The 25,269-nt window shown below is 39.0% G+C and overlaps 1 protein-coding gene across 4 annotated transcripts in view; it reads right to left on the reverse strand.

The window, feature by feature from the left end:
* The window catches only part of LRRC4C (leucine rich repeat containing 4C), a 1,342,213-nt gene that overhangs the window by 4,607 nt on the left and 1,312,337 nt on the right, over positions 1-25,269 (reverse strand). The gene's annotated exons all lie outside the window — the stretch shown is intronic.

Here is a 25,269-nt window from a genome sequence, read left to right on the forward strand (position 1 = left end):
TATATGTTCATTGCTTTGAGACCAAGCCACACTGGCACATGGGCACTAAAGTCAGAGCAACCAAATCTGTGATGCTATAAGTCAGGGGATTTTGAAAGAGGAGAGTCATCTGATCTAGATTTTGTAGAAGTTGATAAAGAAAAGAAAGAAGAGCAGAGGGACCAGCCTGAACCAAGACAAGGAAACAAGAAAGTACTAGAACAACCAAGAAATCATAAAATCTCCTATAGCAGGAGACTGGAAGGTCCAGAAAAGAGAATGGGAAAGAAGTTGAGATCGGATCAAGACTCAATGTAAGCATTCCCGTTTATCCTGCAAGTGACTATTCAATATTCTGTTTATAGAAAGAAATACTTTCATCAGCTTTGCTTTCAAGAATGGTAATTCTACATTAATATAGAAGACAGAAAAGCTCTAGAAGAAACCCTCAGCAAGGAGAAAGATTAGTAAAATCTTTCACTTGCTCAAAATGAACCTTGGAGAGAAGTCAATATGGAGATACTTGGAATTTCTTGGCCACTTCTATGCATACTATCCAAGGTCTTGAGAGATTGGCTATATCCTCCTTAGGATGTAACCCTTCTACCAGTAGTAAGATTCTTAGTGTAAATTAGCATTTGTAAATAAACGCATTTTCTTAGAGTACACAGGACAGAGAGGAGACTCTGTTCCAAAACTAGAAGATGCTTCACTCAGTAAAGGCATCTGTCATGAGCAACTCTTAAACACACACCCACAGTCACAGGCTGTACAAAGGGACCCGAGTCTTATGAACGCGAGGTTTAAAGTCACAGATGCTTTCTGGCTTTAGCGGCTTGTTTTGGTCTCCTTCCCTGTGGCAGCAAAGAAACCTGAGCAGTAGGTTGTGGGTTGTTACTCTTTTCCTTTGTGACCCATGGACTGCGGCCCACCAGGTTCCTATCTTCGTGGAGTTCTCCAGGCAAGAATACTAGAGTGGGTAGCCATTCCCTTCTCCAGGGGGGCCCAGGGATTGAACCAAGTTCTCCTGCATTGCAGGCAGATTCTTTACCATCTGAGCCAGCAGGGCTCTGCCCATCCAAAGGCCAGCCAGACCCTAGAGATAGTAAAGGGCAGGCCTACAGGCATGCCTGCCGTATTTAAACCAACCATTCTGAAGCGGGTACCCCAGCCACTTCCTTTATCAGTTCTTACAGCGCTCTTTACTCTCAAGCCACTACCCCTCTGCCCTCATCATCCCAGGGTTAGACTCCAGGCAACTGGACAGACCCTATGTCCCAGCATCCACTGAATTTACTCACATCACAACAGTGTGGCTGGCAGGCTTCTCACTCTGAGTTAGATTAGGAGGTATCTTTCATTGTAAATTGAAACACGACCTTGAAAACCCTTGTAGATTTCCATTTTAAATAGGATGCTATTTAAGTTGCCAGTAATCATAACCATTGAAAAATTTTCATTCCTGTGATTCAGTTTTTCATTCATATGTTCCCCTCTTTTCAAAACACACTTCTGAAAGTAATTGGGAATTTGAAAGGAAGAAAGAAAGAGAGGGAGAAAGGGAAGGAAGGAAGGGAAAGGAAAAAGAATATCACCTAAACTCTAATATATTACCTGATTGATGCTTTTAGGATGGGGTTCCTAGGGCCCTACTTTTCTACCCCTCCTCCCACCTCCCAGCCCATGACTCTCCCTAGAGTCCTAGGGTCTCTGGAACTAGAGGTCAAAATAACTGGTGGACTGGAAATAGCAGAAAGTGAAAAAAGTAAATCCTTACTCTTTGCTACTGAGCAACTTCACTTTCACTTTTCACTTTCATGCATTGGAGAAGGAAATGGCAGCCCACTCCAGCGTTCTTGTCTGGAGAATCCCAGGGACAGAGGAGCCTGGTGGGCTGCCGTCTCTGGGGTTGCACAGAGTCAGACACGACTGAAGCCACTTAGCAGCAGCAGCAACATCACTTTAAAATATGAAATAATAAAGACAACCAAGTCCAATGGGCAAGAAAAGAGGCTTATGATGAATTGTTGAATTCATATGCCTGCTTGAACACCCACAACCCTATTAATGGGAAAGTTACTTCATCTGTCTATAATTTACTCTCCCCATCTGTAAAAGTAGCAGAGCTACTTAATCAATAGGCTCTTGTTAGTACTGTCATATAATATATACAAAGTTACTGACTCAAAATAAGTAATATGTAATACTGAATAAATATTTAATACATATTAAAATAAAGTGATGTAAGCTTCTTCCTCTTAGATAAGATAGGAATAACACTAATACCTATTATTCAAAGGTGTGGCAAGAATGAACTAGAATGACCAGAAACACACTATCAGTAAAATGTATCCAAATATGATGCATTGCTCTTAATTGTAGAGTATATGTGTCTCCCTTGTTTCAGTCTCTGCATTGTTTTACATTCTACTTCTTCCTTACTTCAAGGTCTTTTTGCTATTGCAATTAATGAGATTGCCTGTAAATCAGTCATAGGTAATGATTTATGAATTATAGCTGGTTCAAAGCTAATTTATAACCTGCAGCAAATAAAGTTTGGTACACACCCAGAATCGAATAAACTACTATCAACAAAAGGTTCCTATTTTAAAATCTAAATTATGTTACTTTACATCAAAAGCCAGGTTTCAACATCTCTTTCAGAAGATGTTTTTATCACATCAAAAGGAAATTAATTTAAAGGTGCGCACTATCCATTATGATGTCATCTCACAGCATTTATTTACAAATGGATCTGTGTGGGTTTTGAATTAAACTATAATACTCTTAGCCTTGTCCCAGAGGATATCCTGACTTTGTCAAGAGACATTTCTTCTTTCCTTACCCATGCTTCAGTGCACTGAGAGACACAGAAGGGACTCAGGAGGGAGTGTAGCTAATGCGGATGCTTTATTTAGCACAGTATCATTGCTAAGTCAGCATAGACTGCTGTCTAGACGTTGGAACTAGTTTGCAAGCAAGGTGGGAGAAAGATAAATTTAGTTAACCACAATCAGTCCTCATATCTCAGTAGACCACACATTCACTGTCAAATATACATTCAACAAACCTCTGTAAACATTGAGAAGCCAAACCATTAACCCCCATACACAGAATGGACACTGAGACCTCCCCTTATCATCAACATCTACTTGACTTAGCTCTTCCATGATTTCTATTAGCAAATCTATCCTCTTCTGAAACTCTCCTGCCAAAGCACACAGTTTCATGGTCCTTACCGAAACTTGCCCAAAGATCCTTCAATCCTTTCATGGAAAGCATTAACTGTGCTCTAAGATTCTTTGGATCTTTTGCCTCATGTTGGTGTTTTCTCCAATCCTGGATCTTTGTATCATGGTTCTTACTTAATCCTCATCAAGTTCCCTTATTGAAAAATCCTCCTAAAAATTAAACTTCTAAGTCTCAATAAATTCTGGCTTAATCATCACCATCCCATTCAGACTCTCCTGGACTTCTGTAGGGTCTTAGTAAGGAAGAAGACTCAGATCTGTCTTACCAACCATTCTTGCTGGTAACATTTTCAGAATCAACTGCTTTATGAAACTAAAGTTGGGTTATTCACTTGAAATATGCTTGGACTTCAATCTCTCTGTCTTCTTCTTCTGTGAATTTGTTGTATACCCAATATCCTACTACCATACTCTTTCATTAGAAAATTTTGTTCAGAAAGATTCAATCTCTTCCTAAAAAAAAAAAAAAAACCAACACAGAATTACATTATCTGCTTTGAGAGAAGGTTATCCAACCCTGATGTATTAATAGAATCTGGCTTAAGTTAGGACTAAGCAAACTTTTTCTGTGAAGGGCCAGATAGTAAATAGTTTAGCTTTTTAGACCATATGATCTCTAGTTGCTACTGCTCTGCTCTGCCACTGAAGCTTGAAAATAGTTCTGGCCAAAAAGTCAATGAATGTGCATGGCTATCGTCCAGTTAAACTATGCACATTCAAATGTCTCAAATATTCTTAATATTTTTTCAACCATTTAAAAATTTATAAATATTCTTAGTTCACAGAGCATACAAAAGCAGATGGTGAGCTAACCTTTGGACTATTATTTGCTGAGTTCTTGTCTAAACAAACACTGATTGTTCCCTTCCTATTGCCAGAGACTGGTTGGTTCTGGACATGTGACACCATCTGGCCAATAAGAGGCAAAGAGAGGTCAGCTGAGGGGATTCTGGGAATTTTTATTTTTCTCCCCCTAATAGGAAGAAAGACAGGGGAAGGAGTAGTTCTTTATTCTGTTTCTGAATGTTGTTGTGGGTATAAGATACTGAGAATTGCTACAGACAATTTGTGGCCAAGAAAGCAGGCAGCCTGAGGACAAAGCTGTTGTGCTAAGAAAGGAAAAAATGGAAAGAGGGAAGAATTTGCATTCTTGATATTGTGACAAGCAGCTACATTAAAGAATCCTGTAACTGTTTTTCCTATTTTATTACTACATGCAATAATCAGTTCCATACATCATAAACAGCTCATTATTTTTCTGGTTACATGTAGTCAAACCTACCTGATATTTTCATACTTGTTCTCCTCTCTCCCTCTCCTTTTATCTATCTCTCACTATTCCTGCTTCTCAAACCAAGAGCAAAGAAAAGGCAAAAGAAAAAAATCTAATTTCTTAAACCACTATATATCTGAGGCCTATCAGAAAGAACAAAGTAAGCTGAGGCGACATGATTTGCTCATAAGAAAGGAAGTAAGGCTCATCCTCATCTTACTAAGAAAGCTTTCTATTATAATCATTTCTCAAGATAGCTCTTTAAATTTTTAAGAGTGCTATAATACACAGGAAAAGGGAAAACAACAAATTAAATAACACCATTATCAAAGGTAGCTCACCCCTCCAAATCAAATTTATTTTACAAATATTTCCTAATACAGTTCAACTTTTTCCCATCTGAAACCCAATTTTGCAAATCTGTTCAGCTTTCCACCCCTCATGGAGGAATATACGGTTCTGCAGATTTTCAGGGAAAGAAAATTTTTGTAAATACACTCAGGGCTGACCCTCAAGGCAAATGTAATAGAAATGATGCAAGGTTTAAATGGCTATAACCCAGGTATTCAACCTGTCAAGTCAACAAGAGACTCTTTAGCTATATACACTGACCTTGCAATGTTTCTAGAAAATGTTGGGACTTAAAAAAAATTGATATTTAAGGAAAGAAAAATCACCTAGGTCTGCATTTCACTTTTCTAGAAGACTTGCTCAATTTACAGTAAAAAACAAAAAACAACTACATGTGTTTAGTGTTTAGAGGTGACAAGATTACAACATCATTAGATAAGAAGCAGCAGAGTAGAGAAAACTACATATATATATATATTTTTAAGTAAGAAAAAACATAATAAATGATGTGGCCAATATGTTGCTATGTTCTGTTGAGTATAAAAAGGGATATAAAAGAGTCTAAGGTGACCATACGTTTTATAGAGCTTTCCAAACATACTGGAGCTATAATACAAAAGCATCAGTTCAGTTCAGTTCAGTCGCTCAGTCGTGTCCGACTCTTTGCGACCCCATGAATCGCAGCACACCAGGCCTCCCTGTCCATCACCAACTCCCGGAGTGTACTCAAACTCATGCCCATTGAGTCGGTGATGCCATCCAGCCATCTCATCTTCTGTTGTCCCCTATACAAAAGACGTCTATCTATACAACGTTGTCTGTCTATACAAAAGCATAGATACCTATCAAAAATAAAAAGCACACATATATGTATCTAGGAACTAATGTAAATCAGCGTAGTCAATATTTAAATCCCATAAAACATTGTCAGATGTCATAGATAACCTGAGAAAGTTTTAAGAGGGTTTGAGATTTTATGTAGGTCCTTTAAGGGAATATAATTTTGTATTGAGGCAGGTGGTAGAGGAGATAATGGATGACTTGTAAAAGCAGAGGGTCTTACCACATGGCTCAGTGGTAAAGAATCCACCTGTCAATGCAGAAGATATGGATTTAATTCCTGAATCAGGAAGATCCCCTGGAGAAGGAAATGCAACTCACTCCAGCATTCTTGCCTGGGAAATCCCATGGAGAGGAGCCTGGTGGGCTACAGTTCACAGAGTTGCAAGAGACTCAGACAGGACTCAGCAACTAAATAACAGCGACTGTAACAAAAGCAGGGGAGTAGGAGCGTGAAATAAAAGAAAATGACTTAATGGAAGCAGGTGACTTATACAACAGAATTAGATTGTTAAGTTCGGCCAACTGAGGGGCACTGCATGTCTGGTAGGAGAGTTTGGATTTGCTTCAGTGATGAAACTCAGGGGGAAACTCCAGGCTCTTAAGCAGGAGGGGTGAGGGCATTATTTTAGGGAGGCTCTGCCCTTATGCATAAAAGAAACTGGAGAGGAGAGGAGTTGATGGAAAAGTCAAATGACTTCAATGATCGACATCCTTAGCATTACTTTAGAGCTGAATGGAGCAGATCTTCAACCTGATTATCTGTTGATATAGATATCAATCCAATATCTATACATTATGAGACATGTGTAGCCACAAACTAATCAGTCCTGCTTGAAATCCTGTAGAGGGTGAAATACCAATGAAGGCAAAATTAGCTTCTGTATGTAGTCACATTAAAAACTATCAGGTTTCACAGAGGCAGCAGTCTATCACTTTGAAACTCTGATGCACGAATAAGGGAAGATACAATTTTTTTTAATCTCTAATGTGATTCATGTCCACACTGTAAATTACATACAGAGAATGATTAAATATACATTCAGCTTTTGTTCTTTGATGATATCATGTACTTCAACTTTATGTTGAAATATAGAAAGACATCCAATCTATATTAGCAAAACCCAGTGGGACAAAAAAACAGATTTAGAGTGAAATCAGGTGGGTTAGAGGGTTGGCCAAGTATTACTAATCATTCTTTGGTAAACTGGCTTTCTCTGAGCTGCACCTTCCTAAGTGGGAGTGATGATAACATTAATAGACATTGAGAGGATCATATGAAAAGGAATCCAGATAGGAAAAGAAGAAGTGAAACTCTTGCTGTTTGCAGATGACATGATCCTCTACATAGAAAACCCTAAAGACTCTTCCAGAAAATTACTAGAGCTAATCAATGAATATAGTAAAGTTGCAGGAAATATAAAATTAACACAGAGAAATCCCTTGCATTCCTATATACTAACAATGAAAAAACAGAAAGAGAAATTAAGGAAACAATACCATTCACCATCGCAACGAAAAGAATAAAATACTTAGGAGTATATCTACCTAAAGAAACAAAAGACCTATACATAGAAAACTATAAAACACTGATGAAAGAAATCAAAGAGGACACAAACAGATGGAGAAACATACCGTGTTCATGGATTGGAAGAATCAATATTATCAAAATGGCTATTCTACCCAAAGCAATCTATAGATTCAATGCAATCCCTATCAAGCTACCAACGGTATTTCTCACAGAACTAGACCAAAGAATTTCACAATTTGTATGGAAATACAAAAAACCTCGAATAGCCAAAGTAATCTTGAGAAAGAAGAATGGAACTGGAGGAATCAACCTGCCTGACTTCAGACTCTACTACAAAGCCACAGTCATCAAGACAGTATGGTACTGGCACAAAGACAGAAATATAGATCAATGGAACAGAATAGAAAGCCCAGAGATAAATCCACGAACCTATGGACACCTTATCTTTGACAAAGGAGGCAAGGATATTCAATGGAAAAAAGACAACCTCTTTAACAAGTGGTGCTGGGAAAACTGGTCAACCACTTGTAAAAGAATGAAACTAGAACACTTTCTAACACCATACACAAAAATAAACTCAAAATGGATTAAAGATCCAAATGTAAGACCAGAAACTATAAAACTCCTAGAGGAGAACATAGGCAAAACACTCTCCGACATAAATCACAGCAGGATCCTCTATGACCCACCTCCCAGAATATTGGAAATAAAAGCAAAAATAAACTAATGGGACCTAATGAAACTTAAAAGCTTTTGCACAACAAAGGAAACTATAAGTAAGGTGAAAAGACAGCCCTCAGATTGGGAGAAAATAATAGCAAATGAAGCAACAGGCAAAGGATTAATCTCAAAAATATACAAGCAACTCCTGAAGCTCAATTCCAGAAAAATAAATGACCCAATCAAAAAATGGGCCAAGAACTAAACAGACATTTCTCCAAAGAAGACATACAGATGGCTAACAAACACATGAAAAGGTGCTCAACATCACTCATTATCAGAGAAATGCAAATCAAAACCACAATGAGATACCATTACACGCCAGTCAGGATGGCTGCTATCAAAAGTCTACAAGCAATAAATGCTGGAGAGGCTGTGGAGAAAAGGGAACCCTCTTACACTGTTGGTGGGAATGCAAACTAGTACAGCCACTATGGAAAACAGTGTGGAGATTTCTTAAAAAACTGGAAATAGAACTGCCATATGACCCAGCAATCCCACTTCTGGGCATACACACTGAGGAAACCAGATCTGAAAGAGACACGTGCACCCCAATGTTCATCGCAGCACTGTTTATAATAGCCAGGACATGGAAGCAACCTAGATGCCCATCAGCAGATGAATGGATAAGGAAGCTGTGGTACATATACACCATGGAATATTACTCAGCCATTAAAAAGAATTCATTTGAATCAGTCCTAATGAGATGGATGAAACTGGAGCCCATTATACAGAGTGAAGTAAGCCAGAAAGATAAAGAACATTACAGCATACTGACACATATATATGGAATTTAGAAAGATGGTAACAATAACCCTATATGCAAAACAGAAAAAGAGACACAGAAGTACAGAACAGACTTTTGAACTCTGTGGGAGAAGGTGAGGGTGGGATGTTTCAAAAGAACAGCATGCATATTATCTATGGTGAAACAGATCACCAGCCCAGGTGGGATGCATGAGACAAGTGCTCGGGCCTGGTGCACTGAGAAGACCCAGAGGAATCGGGTGGAGAGAGAGGTGGGAGGGGGGATTGTGATGGGGAATGCGTGTAACTCTATGGCTGATTCATGTCAATGTATGACAAAACCCACTGCAATGCTGTGAAGTAATTAGCCTCCAACTAATAAAAAAAATAATAATAATAATTATATGCTATAGCATTTACTGAAAGAAAATTCCCAAACCTGCCCTATACCTTCATAAATGCCACTATCACACATACAAATGCTCAAGGCAAAAATGTAAGGATCTTCCTTGACTGTTCCTTTTCTTTATTTACATTCAGCATAACCCTACTCATTAAACCATTGACTTCACTATTAAAATATAAGTGTATTCCTCATTGTCCCTTTCTAGATAAAATCATCTTCATTTCCAACTTGGACCACTGAAATACCCTCTTTTATCAGTTTCTCTAATTTTGCAAATGTTGTACCACAGTTAATTCTTTATACAGCAGTTAGTGGAGTAGGAAATAGCAACCCACTCCAGTATTCTTGCCTGGGATATCCCATGGTCAGCGGAGCCTGGTAGGCTATAGCCCATGGGGTCACAAAGATTCTGACATGACTGGGACTGAGCATTCACACACAGCATTTAGACTGAAGTTTGGATGCCCCTGGTGGCTCAGATGGTAAAATGTCTGCCTACAATGCGGGAGACCCGGGTTCGATCCCTGGCTCGGGAAGATCCCCTGGAGAAGGAAATGGCAACTCCAGTACTCTTGCCTGGACTATCCCACGGATGGCGGAGCCTGGCGGGCTACAGTCCGTGGAGTCGCAAAGAGTTGGACATGACTGAGTGACTTCACTTTCACTTTAGAAATATAAATATGTTCATGCCATTCTCCAGTTGAAAATGTTCCTATTAGCTTCGTATCCTTTTGGAGCAAAATGTAAACTTTTTCGCCTCTAATATATGATTATCTGATACTTGCCCATCCTCTTATCTTTAAACTCCTCTCATTTCCCTCTCTCTTCAACCATATTGAATTTCCTTCACTCCTCAGGTGTCCCAGCCTTTTCCTCCCTCAGGACCTTTGCACCAAGTTTCCCTCACCTGCAACACCTGCCCTTTGGTTGCCGCATGATTGATATCCCTTGTCATTCAAGACTCCCTTTAAATTTTACTTTCTCAGAAAAATCTTTCTTGATTACTCAGCCTAAAGCAGATCTTCTATCACCATCAATCAGGTTACCATTTTTATTTTATTCGTATATTTTAATTTTTTTTTTTTTGCCCATTCCATGTGACACATGAAATATTAGTTCCCTGACTAGGGATTGAACCCATTCGTCCTGCATTGGAAGCATAGGGTCTTAACCACTGGACCATAAGGATAATCCCCAGATGACCATTTTTAATTTTCATTGGAGTACTTCTAATTTGATACTTTCCTCATACACTTCAATGTTTATTTTCTTTTTTTTTTTTTTCAGTGTTTATTTTCTTACTGCCTGCCTCATCTGAGTAGAATGGTAAATTCCTTGGAGAAACATCTTATCTACCATAGTGATATTCTTCCAAAAAACACTCATCAAACATTTGTTAAATGCAGGAAAGAATGCATAAGTGCCCAAGCAGACAGAAACAGTGTGTAGATAGTTAAGACTATCCACTCACTGAGGACCTAAATAATGTCATATTCACTATTTGATCCTTAGCATCTAGTAGAGTCCAATTCACACAATGGGGCTTCTCAGGTGGCTCAATGGTAAAGAATCTGCCTGCCAAGCAGGAGATGCAGATTCAATCCCTGTATCAGAAAGATCTCTTGGAGGAAGAAATGGCAACTCATTCCAGTATACTTGCCTGGGAAATCTGGAGGAGCCTGGCAGACTATAGTCCTTGGGGTCAGACATGACTTAATGACTAAACAACAACAACAAGCTCACATAATAGAAATTTCATTAATTTCTGGAATGATCCTTGTTCAGTTTTTAGTTATTTTCATAGAAGTCTTCCTACAAAGAAAAGCTGGAGAGAACAAAGCAATATAAAGGTCATTGCACTGTCTCCTTGCCCTCTTTGTTTATTTATTTATTTATTTTGCAGGAAAAGCCTTCTCTATTTCTTCATCTATTCTTGTCAATAGCAGTCCTGTTTTAAGTCTGGCCAGACAATGCCCTCTGCTGTATGTGCCTAAAATAGCATGAGTGCCTTGAAAATCCCAACTAGATGATGTAATGAAGCCTTTTCCTTGATTTGGTTCATGCGGCACCCAGATGCACTGCAGATCTAGGGAGGTTTGACTCAGCTTTCAGGCCTTCCATTAGGCAGACCACTTAGAGCAGAAAACAAGAGTTCTTATAGGCAGAAAGTCAAATCATCTACATATCTTCTTTCAAATGGAAGAGTATCTTGATCATTACACCCCTGCTTCTAGAACACATCTGAAGCATTAATTAGAAAATCCTTGTGTGAAAAAGATCTAAATCTTCTGTCACAATCGAAAAGAACAAGATGGATTAGGCAACGTATTGGGGAAGGCGGTGACAGTTCCAACTTTGCCTTAGCAACAAAAAGTCAAATCTATTTCATGTTAGGAAAGCAGACCTAGAAATACAGCCAAAGACTTGGCAAGGCTAAAAATAAAATTAATTTGTTTTTTCCCTGTTTTTTTAGCCTCACATAATACAGGAGAGCTAAAGTGTGCCTAGTATGAAGCTTTTGACTGTTTATGCATCCTTTGGATCATATTCACTTTCTGAGCTTGATTATTTATGAAGAAATGAAATATAGATGATTCCCTGTTTCTCGAATTAAAGGGTGGGATTTGAGGTGTTCAGGGCTGTGTTTGCCTTTTTATGATAGTTGTCGACTGTGTTGGTTTAGTGAAATGCCTCGCCAAGGAAAAAAGCTTAAAACCTCAAGCGTCATATACTGCTTGATATGTCAATCTTCAGGAAATGAAATCAGACCATTCCAATGATCAGAAATGTTGCCTGCCTGTTACAATGCCTGCATTCACTTGTGCACTATTATTTTTTTAAGTCTGGAGCCTTCTCCACACAGGAAAACTTCAGTTGTCCCCCTTTCCTATTTGTTCTTTCTTTTTACTCCGATTCAAGGTTAACCAATTGATTCATACGTGCTATTCCTTATCTCCAACATTAGTCTTTTCTTTTCATATTGTTCTTGAGGGAGATTTGCAAAGTATGCTTTGCACACTTTGTGTAAGAACACACAGGGACCTCGGCAAATAACTGTCCAAGAAAACATAACTCATCAATAGTTCTCCAGTGCTTACAGAATAAAAACTAAGTCTCTTACATCCTCTACCCCCTGGCTGCCAGGAGCACCCCCAGTTGTGACCATCTGCAGAGCCTCCAGATATTGCCAGTGGCCTCTGTGGGGGGAAATGTGACCTCTTGAAAACTGCTGCCTTAGTGCGACACGTAAGACACTCCACGATGCTCAGCCTAACTGTTTCCCCATCTCCTCCCCCACTGTTATCCATCCTACAGTCTAGGCTACAGTCTGTTTCTGAGTCTAAAAATACACTCCCCACTTTTCTTCTTCGGAGCCTTGCTCCTGTTTTTCCCATGCCCTGGGAAGTCGTACCTGGATTTTTCTTTCAAAATTGTACCCCAGAGATAATTTACAGTGACCATTTCTAGTAGATCTTCCTTGGTTTTACTGGCCAGTATAAATTCATCCTTCCCCTAAGGGTCTACAATACCAAAACTACAACATTTATCAAATGTGTGCTTGAATGCAAATGTTTGGGAATGCATTCAATCTAGCTAATCATAAGCCTCTTAAAGGCAGGAATTGGATGATGTCTAGGCACTCAGTAAATATCTGCTGAATTGCATTATGGAATGTAGTCCACATTTAAATTCACAGTCAGGAGCCAGGTTTATTAGGTAATTTTATCAAGGTTTACTGATAAGACCCATATGTAAAACAAAGCAAAAAATTTAAAATGGCACACAAGTTAGTACAAATGGTAAAGAGGGGTCTCATTAAAAACTTCTTTTCTTCCTACCCCCCATAACAACTTGTAAATACAATAACTTTGAGAAGAAGTAGATTATCAAAAATCAGCATGTATGTGGGTGATTAAAAACAATTGATTAGGATAAGAAATAAAAATCTATCCTTATCAGCAATAAACTGTATCCTAAAGACCATATCTGAGTTCCTGGCACGTGGTATATACTAAATATCTGTGTATTGAGAGAGAGACAGAGAGAGAGAAGAAAGGAGGGAAGAAAAGGAGAAAGGAAGGAAGAATTAATGGGCTCAGGAAAAAACTGGTTGGTTCAGATTATCAACTACTTACATAACTAAGTGAATACTAATGGAATATAGAAATTTGTTAAAAAATAAGGGATTGAAATGTGTGGAGTAGTGTCTATAAAACTGCCTATAGGTTGGATATAATACTTTGATTTATATACTCCATTTGTGAGCATACATGAGTTAATATATAAAGAAGGATTTAGAACAGTGTCTGGTACACGGTCAATACTGTATGAATGTTCGTTGCTGTTTTTCTTGTTATTTGTCTAATCCTGGTGACAGCTGAAATCCAATTGTGGAGAATGATTGATGCATCAGGCTATCATAATCAGATGCTAAAGCAATCCAAATCATACAATCACATTTTCTTATTTTGATTTCTTATCAGCCACCTTATTTAATTACAATTTGCTTTTCCATGAAAATTCATAGTTCAATCCCTGGATTCCTAAGACATTCATGAACGGATTTCAAACCATTTGTAAATCTCTTGAAATCATATGTAAATTTTCATATAAATGTGATTGTGTATTTTTATAGGAAGATTATTCATTGGCTTTGTCATCACATTTTCAAAGAGATTTATGATTCAAAAAAGTTTAAATCATACAGAAAAAGATTTGACAGACTAAAGTATTTGAAGGTTCTAGCTATAATTTAGCAAATTAGCATTCTGTTCTCTATTCTATATTTCCTATGTGTTTAGTAAGTGTGACTACACCCTTCTCATGATGAGCTACCAAAACCAAATTTCTGAAATGAAGAAACTAAAGACTTGATTGAGGTCTTGAGTAAATTCTTCCAGACAAGTGTCCATTGGGAAAAGTCTTGGAGTACAGTCTTCTCTGGTGATGATGTGACCTGTCATATACCTTATACATTGGTACTCAGGGATAATTTGTCACTCCATGTCATTTCTTTAAAAAATTCGTGTCAGCATAAGATTCAGAATGATGCACAATGAAATAGGATCCAGAATTTCCTCCACAGAAAAGAAACAAGGACTTCTCTGCTCTAGATCTTTCCTTCATTTTGCTAGCTGAATTGCTATGTTTATCTCAGAATAATTTTGGATAATCATGACTAATGCCAAAGGAGAAAATAATTATTATTATTATTAGTGAAGGTCAATTGTATAACAGGGATGAGAAAAAATAATATTCCATTAAAACAAACACAACTAAACCCTAATGAGAAGCACCCTCTCCACTGAAAAAGAAAAAATCTAATGTTTAATGAGGTTGAACTGCAAAAACTGGACACACGTTTTAGCCTATCAGGATGCACAATACAATGATTCTCTCTAATCTTTCAATTTCAAAAAGGGAATAAAAGAAACAAATAAAAGAGGGTGAGAGTTTCCAATTATATTTATAATTATGTTTAATCAAAATATGAAAACTTAATTTTCACATTTCCCTGTGGGTCCACAGAAGCTAATGTTTATTCTTCTGTCTTTTTACATATATTTGTATATTAATATAAATAATTTTATACATTTTCTGTCTGGGATAATGAAAGGGCAAGTAACTAAAGAAGCTTTTGAAAATCTAACAAGCCCATCCTAAGCATAAGCCCTTGGCAAGGTAGGTAGAGAAGGATTTGATTTTTGGAAGTTGGTCATACAGTTAATGACCTATATTCCCATGCTTCCTTTGGACTTAGCTGAGAGGAGCTGATAGCCATTAACACCCAACTGATCAAGAATCCTTAAGAAATGCACTGTACCAAGGTCATCATTGTCTTTTTAGGTTGAAAATAAACCAACTAGCAATAGCAACCAAAAGACATATGGATTTTTAAAGTTATTTTTAAAGCAATTTAAACTGCCATGCGAAGAATCTGAAGAGAATAAATGCCACATATACAAATAAATCCAGATTTTTAAATCACCTTCTAATACTTTGTCAAGTACTTTCTTCCCTGTTTATTATTAAACTGTACAAAGCCATAATTTTCTAGATTGTGATCACACACACACACACACACACACACACACACACAAACATATACATACGGGTGTACTCAGTCAATCTGTCAGGTCCGACTTTTTGCAACCCCTTGGACTATAACCTACCAGGCTCCTCTGTCCATTGACTTTCCCAGGCAAGAATAGTGGAGTTGGGTGTCCATTTCCTACTCCAGGGAAACTTCCTGACCCAGACCCAGGGATTGAACCCACATCTCCTGCATCTCTTGCATTAGCAGGCATATTCTTTACCACTGAGCCACCAGGGAAGCCCTATATGTATGCATGCATATATGTATGAAAGTGAAAGTGAAGTCACTCAGTCATGTCTGACTCTTTGTGACCAGAAATATATACATGTATACCTGGGCTTCCCAGGTGGTACTAGTGGCAAAGAACCCACCTGCCCATGCCCGTAAGATGTAAGAGACCTGAGTTCGATCCCTGGGTCAGGAAAATCCCCTGGAGAAGGGAATGGCAACCTACTCCACTATTCTTGCCTGGCGAATCCCATGGACAGAGAAGCCTAGTGGTCTACAGTCCACAGGATCGCACAGAGTCGGACATGACTGAAGCGACTTAGTAGCAGCAGCAGCATATATGTGTAAATATATACATACATACCTACATGTATATGTAAAGATGTCTGGGATTCATTTCATAGCAGGATGCTGGGAAAGAGAATCTCCATAAGTCATTTCAACTCCAATAATATATGATTCTAAGTAAGTTCGCCAGCACTGTATGAATTTACCTCTGAGGGAACTCCTCCTACTCTGTAACGGCCTGTCATTTGATCACTTGAAACAGTGTCCTAAGACATCCCTAACATAAACAACAGTCATGGACCAATGCCATTGTGTATCCTGAGCGTATATGTGACTGTGGGTAATTACAAGGAGGCTGGTGTTCAGAGAGAACCAATAAGATTTAAACAGTCAGTGACAGCTATGTAGACATGAGATTTAGTAGGATATGTACATTTGGATAAGCAAAAGGTCTGGCATTCCAAGAGAGAGAGAAAAAAAAAAATAGGCATTTGTTCCTTCAGTAATATTTGCTGAGTGCTTCCCAAGTGTCAAGCAGCATCCTCAGGTCTTGACACTTAGGGCCAAGTGTCACTCACCCATCAAGAATCTTAGAGTTTGCAGACTTCCCTGGTGGCCCAGTGATTAAGAGTTTGCCTTCTAATGCAGGAGGTGTGGGTTTGTTCCCTGGTAGGAGAGCTAAGATTCCACACCCCATATATCTTGAGGGCAAAAAAAAGAAACATAAAACAGAAACAATATTGTAACAAATTCAACAAAGACCATTAAAAATGGTCCACATCAAAAAAAAAAAAAGAAAGAAAATGGTACAGTTTAGTGGGATTCCTAAGGCAGTGAACAAGGAACACAGCAGAAAGTGCAAGGGAAGAATGCATGTAATAGGAAACACACAAAAAGACAGAGAGAGAGAAAGAGAAAAGAGTTTGCAGGAAAATAGGCATGTGGTGGGTGGGAAAAGTATGGCAGCTATTATAAGCATAAAACAGTCTGATTTCTATGCATACAACCTGATTTCTACTAGGACTCTATGCTGAAAAACAGGCGGATAAGGTAGACTAAGTAAAATAACACCCAATTGTGAAGAATAGACCAAAGAAATGGGAATCTATATTGATTCGTAGGATGGGTTGCTGGGACTTGATTTTTTTCCTTTTGTTAGTAGGGAGTAGAACAATGAGAAGAGTAAGGAAAAGCAAATTTGAATAATATGGGATATGGCTAGGAAAGAGAGTACTGTAAGGCCTGATGGTCAACTACAAAATTATGTCAATAATTGAGGTTTGAGTTAATAAGGACCTGTACTAAGCTCTGTTTTTTACCTAAAATATAGGGTGAACATGACAGCATGCTTTTTTCCTACATCTGGTGCACAGTCCTTAACTTGGTGAGCCTCCCTTTACACTTCACGAGGTCTCCTGATTCCTGACCCATCACTGACTGCTTCATATCTGTATATATTTGGGACTCTCTAAAAAATAAGACTATGCCAAAGCCTTTGACTGTGTGGATCACAGTAAACTGTGGAAAATTCTGAAAGAGATGGGAATACCAGACCACCTGACCTGTCTCTTGAGAAACCTGTATGCAAGTCAGGAAGCAACAGTTAGAACTGGACATGGAACAACAGACTGGTTCCAAATAGGAAAAGGAGTACGTCAAGGCTGTATATTGTCACCCTGCTTATTTAACTTATATGCAGAGTACATCATGAGAAAGACTGGGCTGGAGGAAGCACAAGCTGGAATCAAGATTGCCCAGAGAACTATCAATAATCTCAGATATGCAGATGACACCACCCTTATGGCAGAAAGTGAAGAAGAACTAAAAAGTCTCTTGATGAAAGTGGAAGAGGAGAGTGAAAAATTTGGCTTAAAGCCTAACATTCAGAAAACTAAGATCATGGCATCTGGTCCCATCACTTCATGGGAAATAGATGGGGAGACAGTGGAAACAGTGTCAGACTTTATTTTTTTGGGCTCCAAAATCACTGCAGATGGTGACTGCAGCCATGAAATTAAAAGACGCTTACTCCTTGGAAGGAAAGTTATGAGCAATCTAGATAGCATATTAAAAAGCAGAGACATTACTTTGCCAACAAAGGTCCGTCTGGTCAAGGCTATGGTTTTTCCAGTGGTCATGTATGGATGTGAGAGTTGGACTGTGAAGAGAGCTGAGCGCCGAAAAATTGATGCTTTTGAGCTGTGGTGTTGGAGAAGCCTCTTGAGAGTCCCTTGGACTGCAAGGAGATCCAACCAGTCCATCCTAAAGGAGATCAGTCCTGGGTGTTCATTGGAAGGACTGATGTTGAAGCTGAAGCTACAATACTTTGGCCACCTGATGCAAAGAGCTGACTCATTTGAAAAGACCCTGATTGCCGGGAAAGATTGAGGGCAGGAAGAGAAGGGGATGACAGATAATGAGATGGTTGGATGGCATCATCGACTCAATGGACATGGATTTGGGTGAACTCCGGGAGTTGGTGATGGACAGGGAGGCCTGGCATGCTGCGGTTCATGGGGTCACAAAGAGTCAGACATGACTGAGCAACTGAATTGAATTGAAAACATCAGAAGAAGTCCTGTACATTTGGTCCTGGCTCCTACTGAAGATCTCAGGGCCATCCCCTTCCAGTTTTCAGCATGACTTAAGAATTTAATAAATTCATCCAAATGACCCAGAAAAACCTGATAAGGAAACTCTTTAATTGAGTCTGTTTATGAGATGTGAGCAAGGGGAGGAAACAGAATAGACTCTTTCTGTGATTTCCAGGCAATGTTGTTTACTCAGAATACAGATAGCAGGGATGGCCTCCTAATTGAACCTGGAACTGGTTTCATGTAACCTCAAAACTGTTCACATTGCATAATGAGGAAACCTGGGTGATGACATGTCAGATAATGGAAGTGACTGTCATCAGTGATTTCTTTGTTTCCCCTTAATGACCACAAAAGAGGGAATTATATGGCACATGCAGGCATTTGGAAATAGGATTCTTACTTATTTACTCAAAGCAGTCCTTATTTTGCTCCCTGCTGTGTTAGCCAGAGGTCATGCATTATCGAAAACAAGTCCTCTTTTTTTGCAGTTCTTTTATAACAGAATTGCTCTCAGTTACCATGGAACCTTGCAAAATGAGGACTCGGTTCCAGTATGCACAAGTTTCAGTTAACACAGTACTGCACAAAGCCAGAACTCCCTGTTATTCATTTGCCTACAATGCATCATTTCCAAAAATATATCATGGAAAAAACTCAGGAATATACATGAAAAGCAAGAAAGAACTGGGTATCCATGGTATCCTAATGGGGTAAGAAAGTAAAGTCTGTGTATGTCTCTACTTAAGCCATTAGTTAGCTACTTTCTTCATGATTTAGATAATGAAAATTACTTTTTGGTTATCTCTCCCATCTTTATTCCCTAGAGAATGCACTTTAGAAAGAATAATCCAACTGAAAAAACACAATGGTGACAGTCATATCCCAATACAGATATTATAGTTGTGGAGTGACACCTCTAATACAAGCCACTTAAATGTTCTGTACCCTTCTAAAAAGTGAAGACAGACTACCTATGTCTTCCTATGCCAAAGGAATACTGAAAGGATAAAATTTATTCAAAAATAAGTATAACAAAGAGTAAGACCCACAAAATGAGGATAATTATGATATGGTTGTCACCACACAATTCCCAGTTTTGTCTTTTAAGCTATAGTTGCCACATGAACAGAAAGACAAGATGGATGGAGATGTAGGCAAAAAAAAAACAAAAAAAAATCTCCAAGATCAGTAGCACTATGCACAGGCAAAATTTGGCCCACTATTTGTTTTTGTCAATAGAGTTTTATTGGAACACTGCCACACCCATTATATCTGTATTTCCTATGGCTGCTTTCATATTAATGTGCCAAACTGTGTAGTTGTGCTAAACTGTATGGCTTGCAAAAAAAAAAAAAAACCTATACAGCTTCAAAACACTTACTCTCTGACCCTCCATAGAAAGTGTGTTAATCCTGCTCTAGAGCACGTGGAGGAGTTCCTTTTCTTACACATTTTCCTCGACTCCAAAGCTAACAGGATGATCTATTAGGGCATAAAAGAAAACTATTAAACTTTCTATTTATCATTCACTGTTATGTAAGAGTGAAGTCGCTCAGTCATGTCCGACTCTTTGCGACCCCATGGACTGTAGCCTACCAGGCTCCTCTGTCCATGGGATTTTCCAGGCAAGAGTACTGGAGTGGGTTGCCATTTCCTTCTCCAGGGGATCTTCCCGACCCAGGGAACGAACCCGGGTCTCCAGCATTGCAGACAGACGCTTTACTGTCTGAGCCACCAGGAAGAAAGAAATTAAGTTCCACTAATTTGGCAATAGTATCATGTGTCATGTAACTTTTGTGAGGAATCCTGATCAGGAGAGGGAGTTCCACAACTCAGAGGAGTTTTCTATAGAGTCATTCTTTGTCCCTGTGGTTTTAGTACATCGTGATGGACTGCTATCTCCATGTGTCTAGCTAAGTGACTTTGGGAATTATTTTATTTAGTTTTAATTAAACTAACACAAAATGGAGAAAGGAGCTTAAAGAAATCCTTCCAAAGACAACATAGAATGAATATTCTGGTCATAAGGCAAGCAGAAGCACAGAACAAATAAAAATGGCAGAGCTAACATTTTTACCTCCTGCTAGATGCTCTCTGGAGCCATACAATGGTTATATTTCAAAGAAATATTTGTTCTGCTTAGTCTTGAATATGCATGTGTGCATGTGGGCCTATGTGAAGAGTAGGAGGAGGAACAATCACTCTCTCCAGAAATTCTGTCCCATCACTCTCTTGTCCTAGCTGTATACTCTTTTCTGAACTCACTAGGTACCTATCCACATCTCTGAGAGATACCTGGCTTCTTTAGCGTTTTTTCTCTCCCTGCCCTTTTTAAACCAGCAACATTAAGACATATTGCCCTACAAAATCAATGCCTCATTTGTACCTTGAGTTGAAGATTATATTTTTGTATCCCCCTTTGGGTCCTGGGAGAATGACCTAAAGACAGTCTGCAGGAGATAGACTTTGCAGTTACCACCTCCTCACTTCCTCACCTTCCTTTCTTCTTTCCTGCTAAAATGTTCTCTCTCTCAACACTGATTAGACGTGTGTGTGTGTGTTCAGTCATGTCCTACTCTTTTGCAATCCCAGGAACTATGGACTACCAGGCTCCTCTGTCCATGGAATTTTCCAATCAAGAATACTGGAATGAGTTGTCATTTCTTTCTCCAGGGGATCTTCCCAACCCAGGGATTGAACCTGAGTCTCTTGCATCTCCTGCATTGAAGGTGGATTCTTTACTATTGAGCCACCTGGGAAGCCCACTGATTAGATAGGTAAGCTAGAATCAGCTGAGTTTAGGCTTTAAAGTTCATGAACTTGGGACCCAAATTAAAAATAATAGACTTTGAGAGTTTTAATTATAAAAAGAAATCCTAGGGAACAAAGTCCAAACTCCCATTTCCTCATTCACTATATGGAAACCTTGTGAATAACAACTCTGAATTTCACTTCTCCCAACCTATAAATGGATGTGATCTTATCTGCCTTTCCTTTCTCATTGTTTTCAGGATAGCTTGAGATAGTCTATGAATCATGAAATAATTTAAAACTAGATGTATTACACAGAGTTAGGACACCGATCATTTATTTTTTTTTCACTTTGTGTCCATACAAACAAAACAAATCAGAAAGTTGGGAGGGAGAGAAAAAGCAAAACACATAGCACATGGATTTCTACATGGCTGACTCTCTATGTACTTTGCATGCACAGTATTATTTAATCCACATAACAACTGTATGAAACAGATACTCTGCTGATTTGTCACTTACCCCAAACTTCACAATTAGTAACTGACTTCAGGTCTAAGCCCTCTCCTTTTCATCACTGCAACGGACAAACCCACTTTCTACTAGCTGCGCAACTTTTGGACACCTGACTCACATTTCTGACTTCTCATTTTCGTCATTTATAAAGCGATGATGACAAGGACCGCTACTAAGGTATACTATCTGTATAAGCATGTCTCATGCTAATAAAACTCCATTTCTTAAAAATGCTCATATTCATTCTGTCTTTGAGAAACTGAGACAGAATATTAGATATTATTTATCTATTTTATTTTAAACATTTTACTTTATATTGGAGTAAGGCTTCCCTGACGGCTCAGACCATAAAGAATCTACCTGCAATGCAGGAGACCTGGGTGGGTTCAATCACTGATTGGAAAGATCCCCTGGAGAAGGGAAAGACTACCCACTAGAGTATTCTTTCCTGGAGAATTCCATGGACAGAGGAGCCTAGTGGGCTACAGTCTACGGGGTCAGAGAGTTGGAGGCAACTGAGCCACTAACAAACAATCAATTAGCAATTTTTGATAATTTTAGGTGGACAGCAGAGGGACTCAGCCGTACACATTCATGTGTCCATTCTCTTCCAAACTCCCCTCCCATCCAGGCTGCCACACCCCACTGAGGAGAGTTCCCTGCGCTCTACAGGAGGGCCTTATTTGTTATCCATTTTAAATGCATGTGTACATACCAATCCCAAACTTCCTAACAATCCCTCCTTCACAACCTTCCCCACTGATAATCATGAGTTCATTCTCTAAGTCCGTGAGTCTGTTTCTGAGACAGAGAATTGAAGTACTGTATGCAAGGTTTAGATCCAGATTGTGATAAAGCCTGAATTTCAACCACCAGCTCCAGTTCCATTTTCCTTTCAGTCCACGGCCTGGCTATACATTTTGTGGCATTAACTAAGACAAGCGAAGGAAACTACCTAGTAAACTGTCTGGCACAGTTACACAGTATATAGCATGTTTTTGTCTTTCTAAGTAAACTCCTCCTTTTTCTTGGAATATGATCAGCACAATGATTATATGTTCCATTTAGAAGAGTGAAAATTAGGACGGAAGAGAAACATCAATCTGGGGTAACTAAATCAAGGGAAAACCATCGCTGGGGTATGAATGTGAACTGTGATATGTCGCCTGCAGACTTTCAGCTGGCAGCTAAAGCTTCCTTCTTATAAGCATGCGCCACTTCAGTAAACTTCACTCTCAATTCTTTTGTTTTTGAAGAAAAACATTTCCAGCTAATAACACAATTACACTTAAGTATCAGAGCTCATTTTAGTATTATTGCATTTGTTAAATCTAACTGAGTCCAAATTACTTCCTCATTGCTAATAAGAGAAAGGGGAGAGGGAGGTGGAGCAGGGGAGGGGACCGTGAGGGGAAGAGATGGTTGTGAAGGTTAAAGGAAAAGAAAGACATATACACAGAGGGGCAGAGAGAAACACAGAGCGCTGTCAACGCTACATATAGCCTCAAGTCCAATAAATGTCAGTTAAATTCGTGGCCCATGGTTTCCATGGAAACCCTCTTAAGTTAAGAGTGGAACACAGACATTTTTTGGACTGCAATTCATAAGCTGTTTATTTAATTATGATGAAACATGAAACTGTAAGAGACAATACCATTATCATCCTCACAGTATTTAGAATTCAATGCATAAGTATGGCTAAATAAAAAAAGTTGTGTTTTTTTAAAAATCATTAGCTTCATATGAGTTGCATGCAAATAAAATGCACCTCCCTCGTTTTCCTGGGACTTCACACGTTATTTCCTGCAGGCGAACCCCAAATTAGCCAAATGATATTCGTTAAGAGGGAGTTCTTTGGAGGCCTCATGCCAATTACCCCCTCCCCCATATCCAGCGAACAAAACCAAGGTCAAAGCATATTTTCAATTAAACCCAGGATGGCACCAAAGTGCAGCACAGCTGGAAGAGCAAGCACGTTATTACCCCATAGATCATTTGTGAGCAATGAATAGGTCTCTGGTGTTTTTCTGTTTTACAGGCATTTGAATATAAAAATAAAGAAAATAGCTTCAGATTAGTTTCTGCTTTCCAAAATAAACAACCACTTTGAGGGCATTATTCCTGGTGGTCTGGCAAATAATGACTGGAAGCCATGACTTTTCTGTCTCTGGTGATTGGAAGAGGTTTGCTGAGGCTTTGATTGGGCTGCAGGGAACCATACAATTGATGGACTCCCTCATATCTTCGTTCCTTCAGTGAACAAGCACCTGATGTCTACCTACTATGTGTCAGGCCCTGTGGCTGGAACAAGAGAAGCGAGAAGATTAAACTCAAGCTGCATTATGGATTTTTATGAAGGAAATACATTAGTTTTGTTGATAAATATTTGTAGAGGGTCAACTATGGCTCATAGGCATTAGACTAAGTAGATAAATAAACCCAGGATCCTGCTTTATAGGAGATTACCATATAATGAAGACAAAAAGACACATGATCCTAAGCCTTAAAGCAAGGAGGCAGTATTTCTGCCTCCTGCCTTCTGATCTTCTCTCTCTATTAGGTAGAAATACCATCCACAGATGCCGTGGGGCAGTAGAAAGTAAACGTGTTTATGTGAATGGCATCACTGGCTGGTGGAGGCTGGAGAGGGGAGGGGAAGGTTCAGGAATATTTCCAGAAGAGAACCACATTTCCAGCTCTGTCTATGCGCCATGGCCCTGAGATCATCTTTAGCCCATAAAATATAACTGAAAGGAGAGGCGCTCATGAGAAAAAGGAATCCCAAGGAGAGCCATCTCTGGTGTCAAGCTGGGACCATGAAGGCCATTTCTAAAGTGACAAAGAGAAATTTGCAAATATGACTCAGTGACTCTGTCTTTTCTACTGTCTTGAAGCCTGTTGTTGTTGTCTTTTTTCTTTTTTCTTTGCAATTCAGTAGTGGCTTGCAGTAGCTAGGCTTCCCACAAGTTGTTCCTGCTGCAGCAAAGCCAGTCTTTGGCTGTTATTGGATTTGACAGTGTATAATGAGCCACTTCACATTAGCTGCTGCTGTAGTGTTCAGCATATTGTGGCAAAGATTTAGCATGAATCATCACCCACCTAGCTCTCCACTGTGGTCTCTATGCTGTAAACAGGCAGTGTGTTTGCCAATCTAAGAGGGGGAAAAAGCATCCATTAGAATAATTCAGCACATTTCTCGATCTGCTGTTCCCCCCATCACCACAGACAACACTGGTGACAATATTTATTAAATTGCCACTGTATTTTTACACTCTTCTGGGCATAAAGCCAGGGCAGCTATTTTAACCACTAGCCATTTTGAACAATGCATTGTTTAATGCCAATAAAAAAAAAAAAAAAACACACATTTAGGGTTGGAAGATCTATTGTCTATACTTGGTTCTGACTTCTTAGATGTATGACCTGAAGCAAGTCACATTTTCTCTCTGATCCTCCATCCTGTTCAGAACCACCTCTTCAGATCAAATGAGATCATGTTTTTTGAAGATGGACAGGAAATAGTTAAAGAAATACTCTGAAATGTTAAAATCAAATGGGCTGTTAAGAGTTTGACATAGGCAACTGCTGCAAACTCTAACTGGGATATTTTCTACATCCCAAGCAAGAGAGATACTAACATTTCTTCCTCCTATACATCCTCATGTACCACTCACTACTCCTTTCCCAACACTCC

This window comes from Cervus canadensis, chromosome 11 (genome assembly GCF_019320065.1).
Source record: "Cervus canadensis isolate Bull #8, Minnesota chromosome 11, ASM1932006v1, whole genome shotgun sequence".
NCBI lineage: Eukaryota > Metazoa > Chordata > Mammalia > Artiodactyla > Cervidae > Cervus > Cervus canadensis.